This window comes from Lampetra fluviatilis, chromosome 5 (assembly GCF_964198595.1).
Source record: "Lampetra fluviatilis chromosome 5, kcLamFluv1.1, whole genome shotgun sequence".
Classification (NCBI taxonomy): Eukaryota; Metazoa; Chordata; class Hyperoartia; order Petromyzontiformes; family Petromyzontidae; genus Lampetra; species Lampetra fluviatilis.
Genome location: NC_136279.1, coordinates 770,660 through 787,716, shown reverse-complemented (window position 1 = coordinate 787,716; position 17,057 = coordinate 770,660). Strand labels below are relative to the sequence as shown.

The following is a 17,057-nucleotide window of genomic DNA, read 5'->3' as shown; positions in this document are numbered from 1 at the left end:
TGTGCGCGCGTGTGTGTGTGGTGGTGTGTGTGTATGTGTATGGTGCGTGTGTGTGTATGGTGCGTGTGTGTATGGTGCGTGCGTGGTGCGTGTGTGTGGTACGTGTGAGTGTGTGGTGCGTGTGTGTATGGTGCGTGTGTGTGTGTGGTGCGTTTGTGTGGTGCGTGTGTGGTGTGTGTGTGTGGTGCGTGTGAGTGAGGGTGTGACGGCAGGGAGCGGTAGTGTAGCGGTTAGCGCACTGCGCTACGAACCCAACCACCTGAGTTCAATTCCCGCTCACGGCCAACACCAGTGACGATTATCTGAACCGGTCTTGGCCCGAACCTAGGTCGACTCAGCCTCAAATGATTACTTGGTGCGGTGTCTGAACATCGCCACTAGGGAGACAAAGGCGGCCGGGCGTGGTTCTGGTCACCCACCCCCTCGTGTGCCGTTTTGGCCTTCATAGGTGCTCGCTAACAGCAATTGCACCTACAGTCTGTTAATGCTACATGGGATCGCTCTCTTTTGTGTATGTATGTATGTAAGTGTGTATGTTTGTATGTATGTGCCTGTATGTGTGTATACATGCAGGCTATAATCAGTTTGACAGGCTGCATGACATTTGTTAAAACTTGCAAGTCACATGTCAGAACATTCACAACTGATGCAAGACCACAGCAAGCGCCGAAGGAGACACGAGTGGCGTGAGGGCAGCGCAGCGCGCTCGCTCTTCTGTGTGCTCGCGGGACTCGACTCACCCCCACATCATCATCATTATTACGACGCGGAATCATTAAAGTCTCCTGACTGCGAACTCTTGAAGCGTGGATGTGGGCATGAGTGTGTGGGCAGTGGTCGTGGAGCTGCGCTACGAACCCGCCAACCCGGGTTCATTCGATTCCCACTCACGGTCAACACCAGTGATTATTATAATTATCTGACCCGGTCGTGGGCCTCCCCTGTGTCGACTCAGCCTCAAATGAGTACCTGGCACGGTGTGTGAGCATTGCCACCAGGGAGACGAATACCAAACTTGAGGGTCTCAAGGGAGTGGGAGCGGGGGTAGGGACACGGCCCCCTTCGAAGATTCGGATGAGGCACGCTGAGCACCTGATTCAGATCTAACCTCGGAGGCCTCGCTCGGTCGAACCTCGATCACCGTGCAGACGCGGCTCCCCGTGGAACTCGGCCGAGGGATGGAAGCATCAGGTGCCCACAGCCCCTGCTGCTCATAGCTCAGCTTCCATGGAGAGCCCCCTGCTGGATGAGTCAGAGACGCTGCCTCCCGAGAGAGGGGGGGCGGCCTCTCTGCAGGGGACGGGAGACGGTTCCTGCTGCTGCTGCTGCAGAAACTCAAAATCCACATTGGGATTTTTGCACACAGCGTTTTAATACGTTTTTTTGTAATAATTACTGGTTTAATCCAGGACGTTTCTGTTACGCGTCGTCGCTTTAAGATGTTCTGTGTTCATATTTTGTTCGTTGCGGTTGCACCCGACTTACGAGCCGCATGGCTCACAGGGATATACCAAATGAATGAACTTGGACTTGAACTCTCCAACTCGTCCACAGCTCGCGCCGTGCGTCCCGCATGGCCCTGTGGCAATGTGCTTGGAGTGCGTTAGCTCACAACTACAAGAGTCCAAGTTCGACTCGTGGGGTTGGGTTGTCGACTCGTGTTCCAATAACACTCTACTCGTTCTTGGTAGCGTGTTTCTCCTATTCTGTCGTGGTATTCCTCTTTAAAAAAAAAATCTAAATCCCACTTCATTGCCCGTCTTGCAATTTGGGTCTCGCCCACGAGATGTTGATGCCCCATCCACGTGTCTATTCGTCTCCAGACTTCGGCGCTTGCTGTGGTCTGGCATCAGTTCTGAATGTTCTGACATGTGACATACAAGTTTTAACAAATGTCATGCAGCTTGTCAAATTGATTATAGCCTGCATGTATACACACATACAGACACATACATCAAAACATACACACTTACATACACACATACATACACAAAAGACAACGATCCCCGGCCGCCTTTGTCTCCCTAGTGGTGATGTTCACACACCGACCTTATCTTTCCAAACAGCGACGAGTCTACCCCATCGCCTTCGTTGCAGCGTTACCTTTGCTTCGAGACGCTTTGTACTTGGGCGCACGGCTGCCTCATGCAAGGCCTTGCAGTCGCGCTGATAACCGACACGCATCGCTTGAGCCGCGTAATTTGTAGAAATCCGTGCTAGCAGGCAGCGTGGCATTCGCAAACGCTTGATCGATAATGGGGCATGAGGCACCGCGTCCCGATCTGCTGCCTCCACGTGTGTGCGTTCGACGTTTTCTCACGCGTCTGAGAGCTGTGCCGAACACCGTCGCAAGTGAAGCACTGCTGGTGGAAGTGGCCTCTAATAGAGGCAACTGTCGAGGGTAATTGGCCTACTCTTCCACTTTGACGAGTCATGTTGAGAATGGGGTAGGCGTAGGCACACTTCCCCCAACACACGCGAGCTGCCGATGGACCCACTGCGGTATCGCCCTCCACACCGCTCTGTGGGCAGAGGAGGCGGGGTGGGGTTTAATAACTTTCTGTGTTTAGCAACTCCGCATTTCACGGTGCGTGAGCTCAACGAGAAGGTTTATTGCTTTAATGATGCATGCAGCTACAGCAACTTCGGTACTCAGAATGTGCTGAGTGTTGTCTTGTGGAGCTGTACGCGGAGTATGGCTTAGGGGGCCGGTTTTTTTATCCGATCTCTGAATCTTGGCATTTTTTTGTGTGCGATGCGCGGTTCTAACCATTGTCCTTTGTTGGTTATTCCGTCTCATATTTGTTTAGAGGAGTTTTTTTTCAAATCTCACCCAGATGTTTATGTTTGTATTGTTCTTTAGTTTCCTGAATCGATTCCCTGCTTCGTTCTTCATTGCACCCCTCCCAGGTCTCCCTTTCAAAAGCGACGCGAGAGCTTTGTGGTTGTGAGTAATGATGTTCAGGGCCTGCGTCTTCATCGCCCACGCACGGCAGATACCGATGCGTGTGTTGCCACTCCGCCAAGCGTTCTTCTCGGGTTGCACCACGCGTTGGTTGTTCGGCACCAGCTCTCACATTTCGCTCCACGTCCTGGGATATTTTAGATCAGTTTCCTGAAGATGCTCTCAGGACGCGGAGCGGAACGTCGGACATCGTGCTGAACGACGACACGTGGTGTGACCCGCGCTCACAGCGACGAGCTTCGCAGCACGGCCGTGGAACCTGCGCGGTTGTAACGATCGCTTCCAATCGGAGAGCGGATGTTTTTGTTTTGCAATTCAGTTGTGAGTATTTGTTTTGTTTACTCACTACAACTATGATTCCCAGTGGCCGAGGAACGTCGAATGGGCCGCCTGTTGAATCGGACTCCGTCTCGCTGACGCAATAAACCAACAAACAATCGTGATACCGCATTGGTCGTGATGCACAACTCACAAAGCTCAACACATTTGTAAACAACGCTGCCTCCAAGACGACGGGGTATATAATAGGCGACGTTTCGGGCAATGTCCCTTCCGAGCTAAGAAGACGCGTGGCCACTGCAAGTCCTCTCTCCTGCTCGAGCGAGTCGTGTGCGAGGCCGCGCGCCAGTTGACTCAATTCGGCAGCAGCAGCTGGCGCTGCGTATCGATGTCCCGCGGCTACAGGGAGTCGGGAATATCGAGTGAAGGTCGATATTCGGAATACAACAAAAGTAGACTGATTTCTGAATTGACGCCACGTGCTGTCGTTAAGGCCTCGTGCTCCGCGCGCACGCGGCTGCCAGATAATCTGGCAGCGCCTCCTCGAGGCGCGTGCGGCACGCGACTGACCGCGGTGTCTATTGGCGGGCAATACTTCTGTTCCCTAATTGCGAAAGAAAGCCAATAACAGGACGATGCGTCGCCGTGTCGTTAGCGTGCGAAGGTCATCACTTGTTGGGTGATTGTGTCACGTCTATCGATCTCTCGTCCACGATGATTTGAATATTGGAAAGGAAATACACGGCATCGACAAACGCATCTTTCTCTCGCTCTCGGCAGTTGGAGCATCGTGTAGAACACGTGCGTGACACTTGGTGGAGGAGTCAACAGTGGTTGTGCTATGGATAAACTCATTCCCGCCATAGTAATGTGGAATGTTCACCAATGGCTCAGAGCTGTACACTGGAGATGAGCACCATCTCGTTGCTCAGAGATGCAATGATCTTGTTTACAGGCCTATGCACGTGTAGTTATTGACTAGAGATGTGTGTGATGACCTATGATGCAGCCTGTGAATGTGGTGTTTTGACAGCGAGGGGTTGGGATGCCACGGTGGCGAAATGTTAACTCTCTCGCCTGGTGCACAGCAGGTCGTGAGTTCGATCCCGACCCTGACGTTTGTACATTTCGAGTTTGCATGTTCTCCCCGTGGTTGCTTTGATTTTTCTCCGGGTCCTCCGATGTTTCCCTACACATTTAGAAACATGCATTTAGAGTATTTGGCTGATATAAATTTCCACGTGATAAGCCACTTCGTTGAGCTATCATTTGTGGCCAGGTGGCTTCTGAAATAGAGCTATGTAGCTCAGTGGGCCTTACCTGCTAAACTAAAAATAGTTGATAATTGTTTTTTTACCCTTTTATCTGGCAACAAAACTGACACATTTTTTACGAGGAGTCATGTTTCCATAGACCACAATACCTGCAGTCATAATGCAAACAAGAAACATAACTCTGATAATGTATGCACTGTCCTTGAAGTTGATTGGTCCACACCCGAGACAGCTTTCCTTAGACGCGTCATCTGGTCTAACACCATGTGAGACTAGGCTCTAAGGAAAGCTGTCTCGGGTGTGGACCAATCAACTTCAAGGACAGTGCATACATTATCAGAGTTATGTTTTTGGTTTGCATTATGACTGCAGGTATTGTGGCCCATGCAAAAATGACTCCTCGTAAAAAAGGTGTCAGTTTTGTTGCCAGATAAAAGGGTAAAAAACAAATTATCATATATTTCTACTGGCAAATGAGGTTCCAATGGGGTAAAAATAGTTGAGTTTAATATTTTGGCACGGCCTATCTCTCATGAAAGCTATAGCTGACACGAAAGACACATTAAAGCTGCAAATATGGATAAACAGCAGTCGAGGTTGTAAAGGAGCAGTGGTGTGAGGCAGCCCTTGCAGGGCTGCACCTTTACCTTTCCTCAAGCAAAGAGAACGCGAGGCCTGAGCGGCGCTCGCTGTCTGCTTGTGCAGTGCGTGAACTGCAGCGCACAACGAAGCTGCAAGTTCAGAAAAGCTAAATGTCAAGACGGATGCTAAATCAATATTCCTCTTGTCCACGATTAATGAATGCCAGCCTCCTGCCCTGCACACACATGCATAGAGAAAAAAATCCGAAGTAAAATTGTATTTGATGGTATCAGCCATTGCCTATTCTCATGTTCAAGCCTGACCTTCACGAACTCCTGGTATCACGGCGTATTTGTGGTGACGCTGATATGCATAGCAGCAGATCAAGAGTCGTGTGGTGCGAGCATCATCTCGAGTGCTAAGAAATCGGTCTTTGGGGCAGGAGAAGCATCCGTGTCACGCTGCGGGTCAGACAGTGTTTCTTTCTCTCCTCGCTCGATGCCCTGGTGATGGTGCCACGTGGTGCAGCGGGAGAGCGAGCAGCTCGCAATCGGAAGGTTGTCAGTTGACATTATGGTCGGTGGTTGATTCAGCCCATTATTTTTCAGTGGTCGATAAAGTGAGTACCACTTTGTTGGAAAACTCAACATTGGTTATGCTCTGGATAGGCCTACTCCCACCCACCATACGAATGTGGAATTTCCACCGCTGGCTCGGGGCTATCAACGGGAGATGAGCACCGATGTGTCAATGCTCACATGAGCAGGACATCACTCTGTGGGGGATTTTGTTAGTTTTGTTTTGACGAACACGAATCTGCGAGCTGAGACTCTCTGGTGAAGAATGCGTTTCGTGCGAGGAGCGGCGGCGCTCAGAGGGGTGGCCGCGTCACGCGTCACGTGGCCCCGTTCTTTCATCTCGGCCGCCGGCACCGTGGACGCCTTTGCGGATTCGAGGCTGAGGAATTAAAAAAAACGCGCGAATGGAGTCGCTGCAACAAAAGGAGCGCCGCGAAGGGCGATGTCCGCAGGTTCATCGACGTCCGGCGAGTCGCCGTGGCTGTCCGCAGGCTCGCGTGCTTGCTTGTGTGTGTGTGTGTTTGCGTGTGTGTGTGTGCGTGTGTGTGGGGAGCGGTAGTGTAGCGGTTAGCGCGCTGCGCTATGAACCCGGCGACCCGGGTTCGAATCCCGCTCACAGCCAACACCAGTGACGATTATCTGAACCGGTCCTGGGCCTCCCCTAGGTCGACTCAGCCTCAAACGAGTACCTGGTGCAGTGTGTAAACATCGCCACTGGGGAGACAAAGGCGGCCGGGCGTGGTGCTGGCCACCTACCCCCTCGTGTACCGTTCCGGCCTTCATAGGTGCTTGCTAACAGCACTTGGTCCTACAGTCTGTTAAGGCTATACAGGGAATCTTTGTTTTGTGTGTGTGTACGTGTGAGTGCGGCGCAGCGGTTAGCGCGCTGCGCGAAAGATGACACCGGCACCGATTATCTGAACCTGTCCTGGAGGGCCTCCCTTAGGTCGACTCAGCTTCAAATATGTCCCCGATGTGCTGCTGGCCACCCACCCCTTCGTGTGCCGTTCCGGCCTTCGTAGGCGCTCGCTAACAGCACTTGCCCCAAACGTCTGTCAAGGCTATACGGGGATCGTTGTCTTTGTTACGTGCAGTATTGCCCGCGACACTGCATGTGCGCTCATGTTCACGAGAGCGTGCGTGTGAGCGTGCGTGCTGTGCGAGTTTCATCCGTGAAGCGAGCATTCACGGAATGCGAACGCAGCGATAACCCGGCTGTGATTCAGCAACAACAAATAGCCCTCACCGTGATACGTCCCTGGACACAATCTGCCGCTGTAGTTGTGACAGCGAGTGGTTTGAGCGAGACGAGGGATTTAGTGGATGAGCGAGAGAACTGTGATGCCACCTACAGCCACAATTAATTCGTTATTTACTTCATTGCGCCTATTGGAGACGATTGTAAAGTCTGGGCTCGGAGGACAACATAACACCTAACTCAGGCAAACACTTTCCTGCGTACATGCGTGTCTACACATGATTAAAATTACATACAGCCACATGAATACGTCTACGTTATGTGCATGTATGTCATGTCGCAATCTCTTGCAATAGGTGTATGCGCGTGCTTAATTTAATGGATCCAATGGCATAGACTGCACCCCGTGATTCCAGTGTGTGGTTTTGGCTTATTCGCTTTTCCCACTTTGGATAATGTCAGCTCACATTTGTACAATCTGATGATTGACATCAGCCATTACCCACTGCCACTATTGATCAATGCATCATCTGAGCCCTTAACAAAACCTGCCCGCTATGACGAGTCTACAACGCGTGCATCAGGCCTCGAAGTAAGCAAGAGAATTTGACGGACATCATGAAGGCTCAATTACGTCCCAATATAATTAGTGACAGAAATATGAAATTGGGGCGAGCAGACGTATGCGTGTGTGTATGTTGAACTGTCGCACCGTACGCAGCCAGCCGTGCTAATCGGAGGTGGGGGGCAATCCGAGGAGGATGGCGAGAGGGAGGGGAGGGACAGGTGGGAGGGAGGGGGAGAGGGTGGGAGGGATGGGGGGAGGGAGGGGGAGAGGGGGGAGGGATGGGGGGAGGGAGGGGGAGAGGCTCGAAGGGATGGGGGGAGGGGTGGAAGGGGGGCGCGGGTAGCGCGGCCCCCACCGCCCCCGCGTGGCCCCGCGAGCTCGGCGTGCGGTGCCACTGCCACGTGGGCGCGTGACGCTCGGTCCGGGGCAACTCTCTCTGTCTCTGTGTGTGGCACGCTCACATTGTCTCTGGGAACCCGAGACTCTGCAGCTCTTTGACGGGACTGATCGGGCTTGGTTTTTGTATCACCAGGATCGACTGCCCAAAAATAAAGATGTGGTCAGTCAAAATGAAAGTGGCCCAAGACATGGCCGTTGCACTGAGCCAGCACCACCGAAATCGTGGGGTTTGAATGCGGAATGCCACCCATGGTTAGAGAGGTTTCCCAAGCGTAGCGCTTTGATGGTCTGAGGCCGTCGCCAATGACTGCACACTGATGAGACGTTGACTCGAGGGGATAATGGCTGCGTCAGAGACAGTGAGCCACAGCACTGAGATCCTGCGTTAAATAAATGTTTCACGATACCAAATTCTCACTTGCATTTAGTAGAGGGTCTCATTCTGGTCGCTAACAGTTGCACTGTGAACATGTCTTGTATCACTTTATATAAAACATGTACAGCTCGCAGGATTAAAATGTGGGTTTAATTTGCGTGCCTTTTTCCGTGCGATTATATTTGATTACAATGCACATACGGTGCGGTGGGGAGGCCTTCATCCAGCAGTTGACGATGGCTGATGATGATGATGATGATACGGTGAACTGTCGATTGAAGTGGCTGCAGCACTAATTCAACGACGTCATCTGCTGAGCGCTCTGCTTGGAGACGTCTTCGTCTCGTGACGTCATCTGCTGGGCGCTCTGCTTGGAGACGTCTTCGTCTCGTGACGTCACGCTGATGGAACCATAGCTGCTGTTTATTCCACTCGGTGTCAAAATGCATCAACACGCAGTGCACACCGCACGTTGCCGAACTCCATCCCGACCCTGTCACTGTGGCTTCTCGGGTAATATCACCGTGAAATTATAAATGTGGACCTTGATGCCGAAAGGGCATTTCTGCATTCGCAGCCGTTGTGGGTTTAATGCCGCCGCGCGGTGGGGTCAGCACAGTCAGTGCAGCCGATAAAGCCGTCACTTTATTTATGAGGTCCAGCCCCATCTCACAGCCTCGCCGAACGTGTGACGAACACGGTTGGTCTCGCATATAATAGCTCTGAACATGTATGTGTTCTGTAAATTAACACACAGTTACTGAACGGAAGTATTCATGTTCTACTTAAGCCCGGGCTGTAAAATTCGATTTCCGACTCTGGGAACCTCTCTGTGTGGAGTTTATATTCTCTCCCCCTGTTCTGCATGGGGTTCCTCCAGCTTCTCCGGCTTCCTCCCGTAGCTAAATGCTGGAGCATTTCCTGCAAACGACTCAGTTTGGATTACACTCAGCAGTGGTAGCAGCAGCAGCAGAAGCAGTGGCAGCAGCAGCAGTGGTAGCAGTGGTATCAGCAATGGCAGCAGCAGTAGCTGCAGCAGCAGTGGCATCAGCTGTAGCTGCAGCAGCAGCAGCAGTGGCAGCAGCAGCAGTGGCAGCAGCGGCAGTGGCAGCAGCGGCAGTGGCAGCAGCAGCAGTGGCAGCTGCAGCAGCAGTGGCAGCAGCAGCAGTGGCAGCAGCAGTAGCAGCAGCAGCAGCAGCAGTGGCAGCAGCAGCAGTGGCAGCAGCGGCAGTGGCAGCAGCAGCAGCTGTAGCTGCAGCAGCAGCAGCAGTGGCAGCAGCAGCAGTGGCAGCAGCAGCAGTGGCAGCAGCAGTAGCAGCAGCAGCAGCAGTGGCAGCAGCAGCAGTGGCAGCAGCAGCAGTGGCAGCAGCAGCAGCTGTAGCTGCAGCAGCAGCAGTGGCAGCAGCAGCAGTGGCAGCAGCGGCAGTGGCAGCAGCGGCAGTGGCAGCAGTGGCAGCTGCAGCAGCAGCAGCAGCAGCTGCAGTGGCAGCAGTGTGATGATGTTTTATGCTTCTTGCCGAGGTCGGTTTTGTGGTTCATTTGTCGCGAGCACTTTGTGTGTAACTGAGCGGGCCCTTTTAGTACATTGCATGAGACCGCCGGCGGCCTCCCTCCCCCCATGCCTAACGCGGCCAGCTCAGGATCAAGCAGCCGTGGCCTCGACTGGACAGGGCCAGGGAGCGGGGGGGGGGCTCAGCATCACTGCGCGCAGACAGAGCGGCAGCTGGAGTTGGGAGCTCTGCCTGGTTTAGTTATCCACACGGATCTCTCCTGGTGCCTGCATCGCATTTATTTCACACAAACAGCACCCACGCGGAGAGACCCTGTGAGTCCACAGTCGGTGTGTGCGGATGCGTACGATGCTATCGTGCTGCAGCGTGCACATTGTCATTAGCACCTGGCAGGTTTACGCTGTTTGAAGCGCTTCATAAAATACGGCATCGCGTGAGCCATCAGAAGCAAATGCATGTGTCGCTACACTCGTAAAAGATTAACCGTGTGAAATCGGATCTGCTCAAGAGCAGTTTAAGTCTATTCGTTGCCCGATCTGAGCTATGAGCCAGTCTCCCATGGCGAGGTGTCGGTGCTGCTTGGCTCCCACGCTCGGGCGCTTCCCTCCCGTGATCTCGCCGGGCGGAGGCCGTGGTTGGAGCAGCCGCCTCCTGGTTGGAGCTCCGCCCAGCATCAGCACAGATACTGCTCACGAGTCAGGCTTGTTGGGGAAAACAAGAGTCGCTTCCCTTTTGCATTTCAGACCTTTGCCATAGGAATGGGGAATTTACTCCGCTGTTTTAGTCACTGCCATGTGCTGATTTATTTAGGTTGTAATGCACTGGATCGCTTTATGTTGCACGCATTTAGTCTGGCATAAAACCTTACGCGAGAAGAGATGGAGCGATTAAATCAGCGTGTGCGCAGGTGCACACACCACGAGCACCCACAAGTCAGAATCTTCACCCGCGAGATGTCCGGTGAGCTTTGACGCTCTTTGTCACAGGTGCCCGCTAGGAGTGGCTCGGAAAGTGGCAACTGGACGCAACGCAACCAAATGAGGGGGTTAAAGCCCCCCCGGTGCCCTCGACGTGACGTTGAAGCTGCCGCGTGGAGGGTGTGGCTCAGGGAGAAGGCCCCTGACCACGGCTCGTGCCTCCACCCGTGCCGCTGTGGAGCCACGGCAGCCCGAACTGGGGGCGGCGGGCGCTGCGTGGCCTGTGCCAGCCGCGTGTGAGTGCGCGAGTCGGCGGCGTGACGATGCCCCCCCTCTTTCTCTCCCCCTGAGCGTGGAGCAGTGCACATGGCAGACCCGTCCATGTAGTCATTGCTTTGACGCGACTTGGCTCTGCCACATGTGCTGCCTTGATTGAAATTATGGAAATGTATCGCTCCGCATGAGTGATGTGTCATCTCGCGTAAATATGGTTTACACGATGCCTTCATTCACGTGGACTCTCTCCGTAACTGGCGTCTTTCAATTCCATTTGCATAATAGAGATGTCTGAGTCTTTGAATCAGTAACAATGTCCGTGGCCTTGGACACGCGAAACATCTATCATTCATATTGCAATCGCGTTAATGCGAATGTGGACCTCCGCGTGTCCACGTGGAATGCGTTGAAAATGCGACGTCACGTCTCGGCAACGTGCATCCTGGCATGATGACATCGATAAGCAAATGTTGATTAAATAAGCTTCACAACAACAACAACATGAAAGGCCCCGAGCACAGTCCTCGTCACAATCGCGCGTCGTTTGCCTCCGACGGGAGAGGTGCCGAGGTGACGCGACCAGCGGCAGGCGGCGCGAGTCCACAGTGGGGGGAGCCGGGGGGCGGGGGGAGCCGGGGGGTGGGGGGAGCCGTGAGGTGGGAGGGAGCCGTGGGGTGGGGGGAGCCGGGGGGTGGGGGGAGCCGTGGGGTGGAGGAGCTGTGGGGTGGGGGGAGCTGTGGGGTGGGGGGAGCAGTGGGGTGGGGGGAGCCGGGGGGTGGGGGAGCTGTGGGGTGGGGGAGCAGTGGGGTGGGGGGAGCTGTGGGGTGGGGGAGCTGTGGGGTGGGGGAGCAGTGGGGTGGGGGGAGCAGTGGGGTGGGGGAGCTGTGGGGTGGGGGTAGCCGTGGGGTGGGGGAGCTGTGGGGTGGGGGGAGCCGTGGGGTGGGGGGAGCTGGGGGGTGGGGGGAGCCGTGGGGTGGGGGGAGCTGTGGGGTGGGGGGAGCTGTGGGGTGGGGGAGCTGTGGGGTGGGGGGAGCTGTGGGGTGGGGGGAGCTGTGGGGTGGGGGGAGCCGTGGGGTGGGGGAGCTGTGGGGTGGGGGGAGCTGTCGGGTGGGGGGAGCTGTGGGGTGGGGGGAGCCGTGGGGTGGGGGAGCTGTGGGGTGGGGGTAGCCGTGGGGGTGGGGGAGCTGTGGGGTGGGGGGAGCAGTGGGGTGGGGGAGCTGTGGGGTGGGGGGAGCTGTGGGGTGGGGGGAGCCGGGGGGTGGGGGAGCTGTGGGGTGGGGGAGCTGTGGGGTGGGGGAGCTGTGGGGTGGGGGAGCTGTGGGGTGGGGGTAGCCGTGGGGTGGGGGAGCTGTGGGGTGGGGGGAGCAGTGGGGTGGGGGAGCTGTGGGGTGGGGGGAGCCGTGGGGTGGGGGAGCTGTGGGGTGGGGGGAGCTGTGGGGTGGGGGGAGCCGTGGGGTGGGGGGAGCTGTGGGGTGGGGGGAGCTGTGGGGTGGGGGAGCTGTGGGGTAGGGGGAGCTGTGGGGTGGGGGGAGCAGTGGGGTGGGGGGAGCCGGGGGGTGGGGGAGCTGTGGGGTGGGGGGAGCTGTGGGGTGGTGGAGCTGTGGGGTGGGGGAGCTGTGGGGTGGGGGGAGCTGTGGGGTGGGGGAGCTGTGGGGTGGGGGGAGCCGTGGGGTGGGGGGAGCTGTGGGGTGGGGGGAGCTCTGGGGTGGGGGGAGCTGTGGGGTGGGGGGAGCTGTGGGGTGGGGGGAGCTGTGGGGTGAGGGGAGCCGTGGGGTGGGGGGAGCCGTGGGGTGGGGGGAGCCGTGAGGTGAGAGGGAGCCGTGGGGTGGGGGGAGCTGTGGGGTGGGGGGAGCTGTGGGGTGGGAGGGAGCCGTGGGGTGGGGGGAGCTGTGGGGTGGGGGGAGCCGTGAGGTGGGAGGGAGCCGTGGGGTGGGGGGAGCTGTGTGGTGGGGGGAGCTGTGGGGTGGGGGGAGCCGTGAGGTGGGAGGGAGCAGTGGGGTGGGGGGAGCTGTGGGGTGGGGGGAGCTGTGGGGTGGGGGGAGCCGTGGGGTGGGGGGAGCCGTGGGGTGGGGGGAGCCGTGGGGTGGGGGGAGCCGTGGGGTGGGGGGAGCCGTGGGGTGGGGGGAGCCGTGGGGTGGGGGGAGCCGTGGGGTGGGGGGAGCCGTGGGGTGGGGGGAGCAGTGGGGTGGGAGGGAGCAGTGGGGTGGGGGGAGCTGTGGGGTGGGGGGAGCTGTGGGGTGGGGGGAGCTGTGGGGTGGGGGGAGCTGTGGGGTGGGAGGGAGCAGTGGGGTGGGAGGGAGCTGTGGGGTGGGGGGAGCTGTGGGGTGGGGGGAGCTGTGGGGTGGGGGGAGCAGTGGGGTGGGAGGGAGCTGTGGGGTGGGGGGAGCTGTGGGGTGGGGGGAGCTGTGGGGTGGGGGGAGCAGTGGGGTGGGAGGGAGCTGTAGGGTGCGGGGAGCCGTGAGGTGGGAGGGAGCGGCCGTCCTGGAGTCCTTTGACTGACGCGAGCGCTGTGCCCGGAAACGTCTTCCCGCATTGGGCCAAATCTAAATAAACAGTGGCTGAGCAGGCAAGAGCACAAAGACCCACAACTTCAAGCGGTCAGCAACAAACAGCACTCTACAAAACCACCACAGCTGTATTAGATGAGAGTGCAACACGCTTCTTGACTTGGGCAGGGTCATTATTAGTAGTAATATCAGATCATGGGAACAGAGACCAGGGCCGGCCCGAGGCATAAGCGAACTAAGCGGCTGCTTGGGGCCCCCTGGCCACCAGGGGGCCCCCGAATCGTTTTTTTTTTTACAATTAAATAACTTAAACAAGTGATATAAATGAATTAATGAATGAATGAATAAATGATGGTGGGAGGGGGGCCCCCAAATCAAATTCTGCTTAGGGCCCCCAAGAGGCTCGGGCCGGCACTGACAGAGACTATGGGAGGGAATTCCAAAGTGGAGCAGAGATACAATGTCGTTGAACTGCTGTATCTCGAAGATCCCTTGGGTGGCCGTGTTCATTCTGACACCAGGGGGTGCCCTTCTCCCACACAGTCGACGTCAGGAACGTGCGCGCCTCGTGGCACTCAAACTGATTGAACAGTTTATACTGGTAGGAACCTCCTGGTTACACCAGCCCACAGGGGATTATTGTGTCCGTCGTGTAGGGAGGGGCTGGGTGGGGAGGGAGGGGCTGGGTGGGGAGGGGAGGGTGGGGAGGGGCTGGGTGGGGAGGGTGGGGAGGGGCTGGGTGGGGAGGGTGGGACTGGGTCGGGGGAGGGAGGGGGTGGTCATCCCGTAGTGCCCTTATAAAACTCAACGTTTAACTTACTCACGCCGGCTTGTGCCCGCCCTCACAGTCGGCCATATTTGCGGAATACACCACGCCGCCGTTGACCCTGGCCATTGACCGAGCAACCCAACGTTCCTACCAGCTCCCTCCGCAGGAATGTGTTTTAGAATAGCCTTGTGAGCTAAAAAACTCTTGAATCGGGTTTCATCAACAACAAAAAACTGTAAAATAAAAAATGCGTTTGCAAAAGGTCGCATAAAAATTATAAATACAATAAATACAGCAATTAACAAAGTCAAAAAATGAAAAAAAAGTACAATATATTACTTAATTAGAAATGATGCATGTATATATATTCTTATTGTAATTCTTATTGCTGGAATTTCACCAAATTAAGTGAAAAAGCTAAGTTATCATGGTGTTATTGTCTGCATAGAGAATTCCATTACAGAACGGGCGATTAAAACCTTGGGTTTAACCCAATAATCTCAGCGCTATGCATCCTGCTCAGTGTTGCTGTGACTTTCAAAGCTGCTACGCCATGATTCATGAACGATTCTCGGGTTAGGCCAAGTAATGATGTGACCGAAGCTTGTGTCGTTGAGACCCTGCAACCACTTGACAGGGCCAAACAAAATAAAATCGTCGCGCGTACGAGCGTTTAATGGGTCAATGATCGTTTCAGCTCACCAGTGAGTTGAAGACATTCTCCCAAACAATATGCAGCAGACGGAGTCATTCCCACACAGATTTGGTCAGATGATTACGTGGCCTCACCCAAACATCAATTGTGAACCACAGCACTGGCTGGGATGAGCTACGTGGAGCATCCTTCGTTGTGTCCGTTCGTCTGAGCTCATTTGAACGATCGCACTTGGAGGCTGCGAGCTGCAGTCTCCTCCCAGTGAACAGCAGCAGCAGCTCGATCTGTCCAAGAGTCGAGTGTCGCCAGCACCATTAGCCCTCCCGTACAAGTAAGTGTGCTCATTCGAAAGGTGTCTTTGGAAAGTGCCGATTGATTTCCATTAAAAACATTGTTGGTGTGAAAAGCGCCTTTCGGATGACTTGATAATCGAATGCATCTTACGTAACTCGCACAGTGCGAGTTTGTTAAAGTTTCCACCTGCACGCTAACTGGAGAACTCAATGTGTTTTGGAGAATATGATACATTAAATAGCCCCCGGGAGAGAGCGGTGGCGCAGTGGTTAGCACACTGTGAACCTGCTGACCCGAGATAGAGTCCAAGCCATGGCTATCATCAGTGGCGAGTGATATCTGCACCAAACCGTCTTGACCAGTGTGGTGAAGTATGGTCAAAACAACCCATTTGACCAATGAGGCCTGAGCAGGGGCCTCAATCAGCAATGGATTGACAGACAACTGTACATGTTTTATCTTATTTTATTATTTTATTATGAAGTTACATTTAAACATGATAATATAGTCTAATTTATACTTTGATTCTTTACATTTTCATATCTGACCCTGATCATTATCATCGGTGAGCACAGCAATCGCATTTGCATAATAGTTCACTGACACTTGTGCTCTGTGGTGTGTCTATAGCCAGTGTCTCATTTGTTTATTTTAAGTCGGTGACCGTCAGCTTTAAATACTCGACTTGAATTATAATAATTATAAAAGCGATGATGACGGGGAACGGTGGAGCAGTGGTTAGTTCGCTGCGTGTTGAATCCCAGCAACCCGAGTTCGAGTCTCAGCCACGGCAAAGAGTCCATGACGATCCCCTGCGCCGGCCCTGGGTCCCCTCCTCTTGGCTGTGTCAATCCGCACTGATCAGCACGGTGAGTTCTGGTCAAACAGCCCCCACCACCAACGCGGCATGGGAAGGCCTTGGCTGTATTCAAACTTCAATCTTAATTTTAGAACTTTCGTGACTGCAGGAATTATTATTTGGTTCTTTCGGTTAAGTCACGTCTAAAGATAAAATAATAAATTAAATTAAATAATAGAATACGACGTTTCGATTGCAATTGAAACGTCGTATTCTATTATTTAATTTAATTTATTATTTTATCTTTAGACGTGACTTAACCGAAAGAACCAAATAATGTATTCAAACTTGACTAGAATTTGCCTCTGTGCGAGTGTTTGCTTGTTGGACAAGAGGAGTGTGTAGGGTTTCGTTTCAGTGTTCACAAGTCCCGCGTGACTTATGAAAGGCGAACGGAGTGTGCGCGTCCGGGCTCCTGCCAATCACTGCAAGAACTCTACAGGGCGCGCGTCTGCCAGCGAGATACATGATTCGTGATATGTGATGATACGTGATGATAGGATGAGGCCAACCCATCGACGCTCGCTTTCCTCTGCTCTCATTACACCGGATAGCTGTAAGCGTTGCACACTAGGCATGTATAAGGTGCTAACATAAATAGTTTGCAATGCTCGGGATTGTTTTTTTTATTGTACACCATAATCACGCATCATCATCGTCAACCATGGTCAATCCACTGCTGGATGAAGGCCTATCCCAATCTGCCGCCACCTCTCGCGTTCCCGTGATGTGCAGCTGGACACGAACTGGTTTTCATCGCCCTATCGCCTTGATGCACGCCCTCTCACTTGTATACTATGTGTGCGTTTCTGCGTACGTGAAAGAGAATGTGCGTGTGTGTCAGGACGTTAGAAGCTGTAGCGTAGTGGTTAGTACGCTGCGCTACGAACCCTGAGAAACGGGTTCATTTCCCGCTCACGGCCAACACCAGTGACGATTATCTGAACCGTTCCTGGGCCTCTCCAAGGTCGGCTCAGCCTCAAATGAGTGCTTAGTGCGGCGTGTAAACATCGCCACTGGGGAGACAAAGGCGACCAGGCGTGGTGCTGG

The 17,057-nt window shown here is 54.5% G+C and overlaps 1 protein-coding gene across 2 annotated transcripts in view; it reads left to right on the top strand.

The window, feature by feature from the left end:
* Positions 1–17,057, top strand: part of LOC144932362 (regulating synaptic membrane exocytosis protein 3-like) — an 82,546-nt gene that overhangs the window by 32,388 nt on the left and 33,101 nt on the right. The window contains exon 1 of one of the 2 annotated variants that reach the window (XM_078856328.1): positions 10,924–10,943. The exons of the other annotated variant lie outside the window; for it this stretch is intronic. The gene's annotated coding sequence lies outside the window, so the exon portion shown is untranslated. Of the gene's footprint in view, positions 1–10,923; positions 10,944–17,057 lie in introns of those variants that run through there. 2 annotated transcript variants of the gene reach the window in all.